This window comes from Stegodyphus dumicola, chromosome 11 (genome assembly GCF_044657685.1).
Source record: "Stegodyphus dumicola isolate Sdum_Otavi_A_Nest chromosome 11, ASM4465768v1".
NCBI lineage: Eukaryota > Metazoa > Arthropoda > Arachnida > Araneae > Eresidae > Stegodyphus > Stegodyphus dumicola.
In genome coordinates this window covers 48,822,954-48,832,322 of record NC_140778.1, presented here as the reverse complement: position 1 = coordinate 48,832,322, position 9,369 = coordinate 48,822,954, and positions in this window count along the sequence as shown.

Below are 9,369 nucleotides of genomic sequence, written 5' to 3'. Positions count from 1 at the left end.
TAGTCTATTTCTTATAAGGTCCATCATGAGCACGAGTTGACATCTGAATGGTGCAGTTCATTATGTTGTAAATACGATACAATACAAAATACTAAAAGAGAGAATATATAAGATAAAATGCAAAATAATAAAACATAAAGTTCATGATTAGATAATCACTATTTACATATGTACAAGTCTCAGGACAGCATTATAATCTGAAGAAATTTGTAGCAAGTCATAAGGCACAGGTTACGTACGAGGCCACACTCCTAAGTCCTGGCTCTGGTGAATGCTGCTTCATTTTTTAAATTAGAATTTGTGCAGTCAGATTTTGAAAATAATAAGCAACTATTTACGTTGGAAAGTTCTGGTTGCTGTCTAGCATGAAAGCAGCGAAGGGACGGAGATGTCTATCTTCATCCAGTATTTCATACTGAAACAAATTAAATTTGTCTAGATGCTCAGAGTCCTTAGCTTTCCTGAAGAAATTCTTATTAGTTTTACGAAGGAAATTGTCCATAGTCTCAATTTTGAGGTCCTTGTGTAAAACATCGTTGCGTACAAAGTAATGTGCGTTGGTTATGAGTGTTAAGAAGCGATTTTGAATTACTTGAAGCTTCTTTAAATCAGACGCAGACACAGTGGTCCAGGCTGGTGAAGCATAGGTCATTTTTGGTCGTAAGATTGACAGGTAGATAAGTCTCGTTTTCTCTAAACTAAGTTTGGAGAAACGGCCTAACATGGGATATAGACTTTTTATAACATAGATCGTTTTTTGTCTTACATGATTGATATGATTTGTCCAAGTCATTTTACTATTTAAAATCACAACCAGGTATTTTGCTTGAGTCGCAACAGGGATAGGTTCGTTGAAAAGATTGAGTTCATTTTTTAGTTTCTTTTTCCTTCTGTGGATGATAAGAAGCTGGAATTTAGAGGCATTAATTTGCACTTTCCAGTTCTTACACCATTCTTCGATGAGCGGGATGTGATCCTGAAGTTTACGGACGGCATGATTCACATTAGCAGACTTTACTGCTAATGCAGTGTCGTCTGCATAACACTCTAAGATGGAATTATTGCTGTGAAGAACATTTGGAAGGTCCGCAGCATAAAACAGGTAAAAAATAGGTCCTAAAACACTTCCTTGTGGAATTCCACGGAGTATTAGTCGCTCGGAGGAGTAGGAACTGTGTACAGTCACTTTGAATATCCTGCAGGTGATGAAAGTTAAAATAATAAGTTCTCTTTCAAAATTGAAGTCGTCAAGTTTGGAGATGAGACCCTCATGCCAGACGCGGTCGAATGCTTTCGCCACGTCTAACATGAGGATAGCAACATTTTGTTTACAGTGCAGTGCTGACCCTATGAATTCAGTTAGCCTGACAAGCTATTTTGTAGTTGAAAGCTGAGCTCTGAATTCAAACTGTTCAGGCGGTAGTAAAATGAGATAGATTTTCATTTTTGCGAGCAGGACCTTTCGAAAACTTTACTCAGACTCGGAAGAAGGCTAATTGGGCGGAAACCATCAGGTTGGAGTTGATTTTTTCCCGGTTTGGGAATCATGATAATTTTAGCTATTTTCCATGAGCTTGGGTAACAGGAGTTAGAGAAGCATGCATTAAAAATGCTGGTAATTTTAGCAATGATGTTCCTGGGTAGATGCTTGAGGGAATTATTCGTAATTCCGTCTGTTCCCGGGACTTTCTTGGGGTGAAGTTTTCTAATGATTTCACTCACTTCTGCGGGATTAGTAAGATTTCTAATATTTCTAACTGTAGGAGAATTAAGCCAATCTTTGATTTTGAGAAGTTTTTCTTTTTCAAAGTCTGGATTTGCAGGCCAAACATTAGGAAGAAATTGAGTTTGAAGATGTGTTGCAAATAAGTCAGCTTTTTCTTGATTGGTAGTTGCAATGGAGTTATTATAATGAAGGGGACGGTTGCTTGTATAATTAGTCTTCATGTTTTTAATTAATGTCCAGAAGGAGCCGTCTTTTATGCTAACATTAATCATTTTATCCGCCCAAAGGTCTTCCTTATACTGTTTGATAGCTTTACTGATCTTTTTATTAATTTTATTATAGTCTCTTTTGATTGCCCGGTCCAATGTCACATTATAGGATTTTCGAAGTCTGTTTCTCGTCTCATTTAGGCAGACGATAACGATTTTCGCTAATAGCAATTTCTTCAATAGCTTCATCACAAGCAGCTTGAATATGTGAGGTGAGTGAGTCGACTGCAGAGTCTAGTCCACTATCAGTACATAAATTATAAAAATGAATAATTCTATTCTTCATAAGGTTATCAAATAAGCACCAGTCAGTAATAGTTCTATACTTAGCACTTTTCGGCTTAGAAACACCAAGTGCAGCAATAAAAGGCAAGTGATCAGATGTCATCTCTTGCATAACATTAAGTTGTACACATTCTTGCAGTAGCTGTTAAACTGTATTTTTAGAAAGAAATCACGGCGGAGCCAGAAACGAGTGGGAGCCAATCAGGAGTAGCAGGGCGGAGTTAGAATAAGTTGCTATATTAAACCTCTTTTTTATTAGTATTAAGGTAGCTGATTATGAATATTCAATAAGTGGGCCACGTACGGCCTTCTAAAACAGTCATCTTCTGTTTTCTCATAACTCCGCGAAGTCTGCAGTTAAGTTTTGCTCGGCTTTTCGGTAAAAGCTTTAATTTAATTTATTGAGATGATCTTGAATGTATTTTATTTTCAGGTTGTTGTGGAGATTCTTATTTCTGAGAAAGTAAGGTGCTCCGTTTATTATCTTTAGAAATTTATTTTGTAGAACTTGGAGTTTCTTGACATCGTTTGCCCACACGGGTGAAGCATAGGTAAGAATAGGTTTTATAATCGCTGTATAGATTCTTTTCTTTCTTGCCAGATCTAGGCTTGAGTAATGCGAGTGAAGAAAGTAAAGGTTTCGTAAAAGTCCATATGATTTGCCCCGGGTTATTCTGATCTGAGTGCTCCAGGTAAATGACCTATTGAATGTTACGCCGAGGTACTTTGCTGAGTTGACGATCGGTACTTGCTCTCCGAAAAAGGTTACTGAGCTGGTGATGGGGTCTTTAAACTTGTATTTTTCTGATGAGCAGAATCTGCGATTTAGTAGGATTAATGCTGGTTTTCCATGTAGCACACCACTTTTCGATGTATGGGATTTTATTTTAAAGTTTCTGGAGGGTGTGGTTAGGTCTCCGGGATCTTTCAATGAGGGCCGTATCATCAGCGTAACATGCAAGCATAAAGTTATGATCCTGGGAGAAATTTGGAAAATCATAAACATATATCAAGTACAAAATTGGGCCTAAGATAGAGCCCTGAGCTACACCACCTTGGATAGAACACGGGAAGGAGCTGTAGTCGCCCTGCTTCACTGAGAAAGTGCGCTTTTCAAAAAAGGACTTTAGGATCAGAATTAAATCTTTGGGCAGGCTAATTTGTATAGAAGTCCTGTGTGCCAGACGCGGTCAAATGCTTTAGCCACGTCTAGCATAAGGATGGCAATACTTAACTTATTACGGAGAGCAGCACCAATAAACTCCGAAATTCTGATAAGCTGGTGGGTCGTAGAAAGTCCTTTTCTAAATCCGTACTGTTCTTTAGAAGGAGGATGCTGAGATGAGGTTGAAGCCTGTTGTAAATGAGTTTTTCTAATATTTTTCCCAGTGACGAGGGCAAATTTATAGGGCGGTGGCTTGAAAGTTCCTTTGCTGCTTTCCCTGGTTTTTGGATTAGAAAAAATGTTAGCATGTCCCCATTTCACAGGAAAGTAGGCATTCGTTAAGCAAGCGTTATAGATGCCTGTTAGCTTGCATATTACGCTGTGCAGCAAATTCTTGAGCAATTCATTTGAAACGAGACCATTTCCTGGTGCTTTTATGGTGCCAAGTCTTTTGATAATATCGGTTACCTCTCTCGGGGTAGCCAGGTTAATTGCACTTCTTGGGATTAGGGCATTAATCCATTCCTGAAGGAAATTTTCAATATGTGCTTCAGAGTCCTTGTCCGAGGGAAAATTGTTCGGAGTGAATTGGTGGGACAGGTGATTTGCGAATGCCTCCACTTTTTCCTGATTCGTGTATTCATATCCATTTGAAGTTCTGACTGTATGAGAAGTGAGCGTGGTGCTTTTTTGTCTGCGAAGAAAAAATTCTAGAAGGAACCATCCTCCAAGTTTAGTTGACCCTCAGGGGGCTCACTTTTGTGAGTACGGGTGTGGCATTCCCGAGGTACCCTAGCCCTTCAGGGGATCATCTTCGTCATGAGACGGGTGTCACGATCCTGGAGCCCCAGTGATCTATCCTCTTTTCCGTCTCCTCTCCTCTTGGCTGAAACTTTTTCCCTTCCCTTCTCCCTCGTGGTTTCTCTCTACGCAGTTTGGGGCTCGTCACGAGCGACTGGAACAGACCTTGTCTCTAGTTCTCGAGGGGCGAGAAAACTTCCCACGTGTTTGCCGTGCGTGGAGACCCGTGTCGCTGGAAAGGAGGGTCCTGGTAGTTGAGGGGCGAGGTACTGTCCCCAACACACTACTTTGGCCTCTGCTTCAACTAAACGGGAGGCACCTTAGTCGTCCTCACGGGTGTCAATCGGCTGGTCACTAGTCCTTGTGTCAGTGGCTTGGGGTCAAGCTCTCGGAAGTACCTGCTTTCGGGAAAGCCGACTATGGGGCTTCAGTTTGCGTATAGGTCCGGCTAGCCCTAACACAGGAATCTGTGTTCCCTTGTTGGGCTCCATGGTGGGCGGGGCCGTCGGACCCGAATCTTTTCTCTTACAAACATGGCTTCACTTTTCATTCTTAAAAAAACCTGACTCAAATGATACCAACCAAAATATAGGAATCGTTGAGAAATCCATTAACAAAAAGATCAGGACCGATGAAAATACCAAAGATATTGAAGTTATTGACAAATCCATTACAAAGAAGATCCGTACCGTTGCAAATGCCAAAGAATCTGCTGATTGTCCGCGCTTTGTTGTTGTTTCCAGTGCTTCTGGAGAATTGCAAAAGATGTCTCCTTTCCTGGTCAGCAAATACATTCATTCCTGTGTAGGTGAGCCAAGGAACATAAAGCGTCTCCGTTCTGGAGACTTGCTCATTGATACCCTTTCGTCCACCCAGTCTGCTTCACTTTTACGTCAAACTAAACTTGGACAAGTAGCTATAACAGTGTCAGCACACAAAACACTTAATACCTGTAGAGGCGTGATCTCGGAGATCGACTTTCTGTGTGTTTCAGAAGAAGAGTTCACCTCCGAGTTAGCTGACCAAAATGTCTGTGGTGCTAGGCGGATCAAGATGCGAAAGGAAGGTCAGTTGATTGACACGAAACACGTGATCCTGACCTTCAAATCGCCTGATCTGCCGAAGAATATAAAGGCTGGGTATCTTAACTGTATGAGAAGTTATAGAAGAATGTATAAGACCATATATTCCCAACTCAATGCGATGCTTCCAATGCCAGCGATTTGGTCACTCTAAGACATCCTGTCGTGGCACCCTTACGTGCGCCAGATGCTCGTTGGTTGGCCGCGATAGTGATAAGTGCACCGCTGCGCCATTGTGTGTTAACTGCAAGGATGATCACCCAGCATTTTCTCGCTCTTGTCCAAAATGGAAATCTGAAAAGGAAGTTCAGACCATAAAAGTTTCTAGGAATATTTCACATGCCGAAGCCAGGAGAGAAGTTCAAAACACACAGCCTCAATCAAACAAATCATATGCAAATGCTGTGAAATCAACCCGCACTATAGCCACCCAAACTTCCATAACTACACAGACTCCATCAAATAAAACCCAGCAGCCTGAAAGCAAGAAAAAAGAAAATCCAACACATACAATACAAAATAAAGAAATAACAATCTTGAGCAAACCAAAAACTGTGCCTCCAAAAATAGTATCCAAAAATAGAAGCCGATCTGTAGATGACATGAATTCTGAATCTCTAAATTCAGACGGTATCGAAGTGGAGGAGGGAATGGAAGTTCCCGAGCATCTGCTTCCGCGCAAAAGTAAAAAGGAACACAGGAAAAACAAACACCAATCATAATGGCCACCCTCGTCTCATGGAACTGTCGCGGTTTCCACCGAAATTTGCTTGACATCAAAGCTGTAGTAAATGCTTATCATCCTGTGTGCTTCGCAATACAAGAGACAAATCTGAAACCAGATCAACATGCAAAACTTCGGAGGTTTTCTCTCGTCAGGAAGGATAACCTTACAGGTGAGCGTGCCAGCGGAGGTGTATGTCTCCTCACCTCACTGGACTATCCCTCAAGTTCCTTTCCTTTGACGACTTCTCTCCAAGTTGTCGCTGTACAAGTAAATTTTGATATTGTAGTTTCAGTCGTTTCTCTTTATTTGCCTCCTAATGAGCACATTGATCAGCAAGATTTAAATGATCTTTTAGAGCAGCTGCCTGAGCCTTTCATCATAATAGGAGATTTTAACGGCCATAACTCGCTCTGGGGTAGTAAAGATACAAATTGCCGAGGAAGACAATTTGAGCGGATGATAGAAGATCATAGCCTTTGTCTCCTAAATAATGGGCATGGGCAGGAAACTTACTTCCATGAGCCTTCTAGGACATTCCACGCTCTTGATCTAGCCATCTGTTCACCATCTCTATTGCCATTTTGCAATTTTAGTTTTGGAAGTGATCTGTACAACAGCGATCATTATCCTATTGTCTTGTCTTTTGCACGAAGAGGAGCAAACCCCATGTCGAGAATCCCTCGGTTCATACTGGATACGGCAGACTGGGAACTCTTCTCTTCCTCTGCAGAGCTCACACGGAACATGGTAGAAGATGTGCTTATCGATGACGCTGTGGAAGCTGTTACTAATACTATTATTCTGGAAGCTATGCTTTCGATTCTTAGAACATCAGGAAAAATACTAAAATATTCGAAACCGTGGTGGAATCGCGACTGTCATGAAGCACTGAAAAAACAGAAAAAAGCATGGGGAATTTTTCGTAGGTACCCAACTCTGCGAAACCTGATGTCATTTAAAAGAGCCAAAGCAAATGCACGAAAAGTAAGGAGGCAGAGCCAGAGGGATTCCTGGATTTCGTATGTGTCATCAATAACATCCTCTACGCCTAGTAAGCGGGTTTGGAAGAGAGAGTAAGAAAAGCATGCGGAATATATAAAGACCACTCACTTTCCTTTTTGGAAAAAGATGGCCGAGTGATTAGCTCTATAGAAGAAATTGCGAATACTATTGGTGAGACATTTGCTGCCGTTTCTTCCAGCCGAAATTACTCACCTGCATTTCTTTCTATCAAGCAACGCTCTGAGAAAAATCCCATCGCTTTCAACTCTTCCAAATTTGAACCGCACAATAGAGACTTTACTATGGTTGAATTAAGGAGAGCTTTGTTGCAGACACATAGGTCTTGTCCGGGTCTGGATGGCGTGTATTATGAAATGCTTAAGCATCTGTCCTGTAAGTCACTCAATGCCCTTCTTGCACTTTACAATAGAGTCTGGAAGGAGCATACATTTCCCAGTGCATGGAGGAGAGCTGTAGTAATTCCTATTGGGAAGCCAGGGAAAGAACCCGAGGAATCCCTCGAACTATTGGCCAATTGTCCTTACTAGTTGTGTTTGCAAACTGTTTGAAAAGATGGTAAACAGCCGCCTAGTCTACTTCTTGGAAAAGAATAATATTATATCGCCTTATCAAAGTGGTTTTCGAAAGGGGAGAACAACCGTAGATAACATGCTCCTCCTAGAGACTTCCATTCGGAAAGCATTTGTAAGAAGAAGCCACCTTGTCTCGGTATTCTTCGACATTGAGAAAGCTTATGATAAGGCATGGAGATACGGTATACTTCAGGATCTTCACGAGAGTGGCTTGCGCGGCAACCTACCAATTTTCATTCAGAATTTCTTGAAGAGTAGAACTTTTCAAGTAAGGATTGGCTCTGTTTTTTCGGATGTTTTTCAACAGGAAGAGGGTGTGCCTCAAGGCTGTGTGCTTAGTGTAACGCTGTTCAGTTTAAAAATAAATTCTGTATTAAAAGAACTTCCTCCCACCATCTTCGGATCACTATATGTAGATGATTTACAGATTAGCTGTCGAGGAGCAGACATGAGATACATAGAGAGGCAATTGCAGATGGCTCTAAATAAGATCCAAGAATGGTCCGACAAACAGGGATTTACTTTTTCGAAACAGAAAACTGTGTGCGTGCACTTTTGTAGGAAGCGAGGTCTCCATCCTGAACCTGAGTTATATCTAAATGGTACAATTATTCCAGTTGCGCCCGAAGTAAAATTTTTAGGAGTGACGTTCGACCAGAAATTGACTTTCCTTTCTCATGTTTTAAACCTGAGAAAGAAGTGTCTAAAAACACTAAATATTTTAAAAGTGTTGGCGAACACCTCCTGGTGTGCAGAGCGTTGCTCCATGCTTCGCATTTACAGAGCGCTTATCCGCTCTAGACTGGACTATGGCTCAGTTGTTTATGGATCCGCTCGCTCATCTGTTTTGTTAAAACTGGATCCTGTTCACCATCAAGGTTTGCGGATTTGTTCAGGAGCTTTCAGGACTTCTCCTGTACAAAGCCTATATGTTGACTCTAACGAACCATCACTTTATCTGAGGCGTGAGCAATTGTCCCTTTTACAATATTTTAATATTTTATCCCAACCTGAACATCCCAATAAGCTGTGCTTACTTGATAATGAGTGTAACACACTATTTGAAACACGTCCATCCTCTGTTCCTACTTTTTCTTTAAGAGTTCGCCCTGTCATTGAGAAACTTTCCCTCTCTGATATGCACCCCCAGGCAGTACAGGATTTTGAAATTCCACCTTGGGAAAATTCACGGATTCAGCTCCTTGATGTTTTCAAACATCACGTGAAGGCGAGCACCAACGAGATCGTTTACAGAGAACTCTTCACTGAGCACAGGCACAGATATAGCAGTTATTATCCGATATACACAGACGGATCAAAGTCAAATGATCATGTCGGGATGGCTTTTGTATTTGAAGATTACTTTGAGGGCAGATGCCTACACCATGCTTGCTCAGTCCTAACATCTGAACTAACTGCAATATATTATGCTCTTTTGTACATCTCGAAGCTCTGCCACAAGAAGTTCATAGTTTACACAGACTCGTATAGTGCTCTTAATTCTTTGGAAGCTTTTCCCAACACTCAGAATCCTGTGGTAGTGGATGTCCTGAAAATTCATATAAATTTAACGATTCGCGGATATAAAGTCCTGTACTGCTGGGTTCCTGGACATGCTGGAATAAAGGGAAATGAGCTTGCAGATATTGCAGCCAAATCTGCTGATGAACTGACTAGTCCCCTTATCCCTTTCAGAGATATCTGCTGTGTCATCAAGGG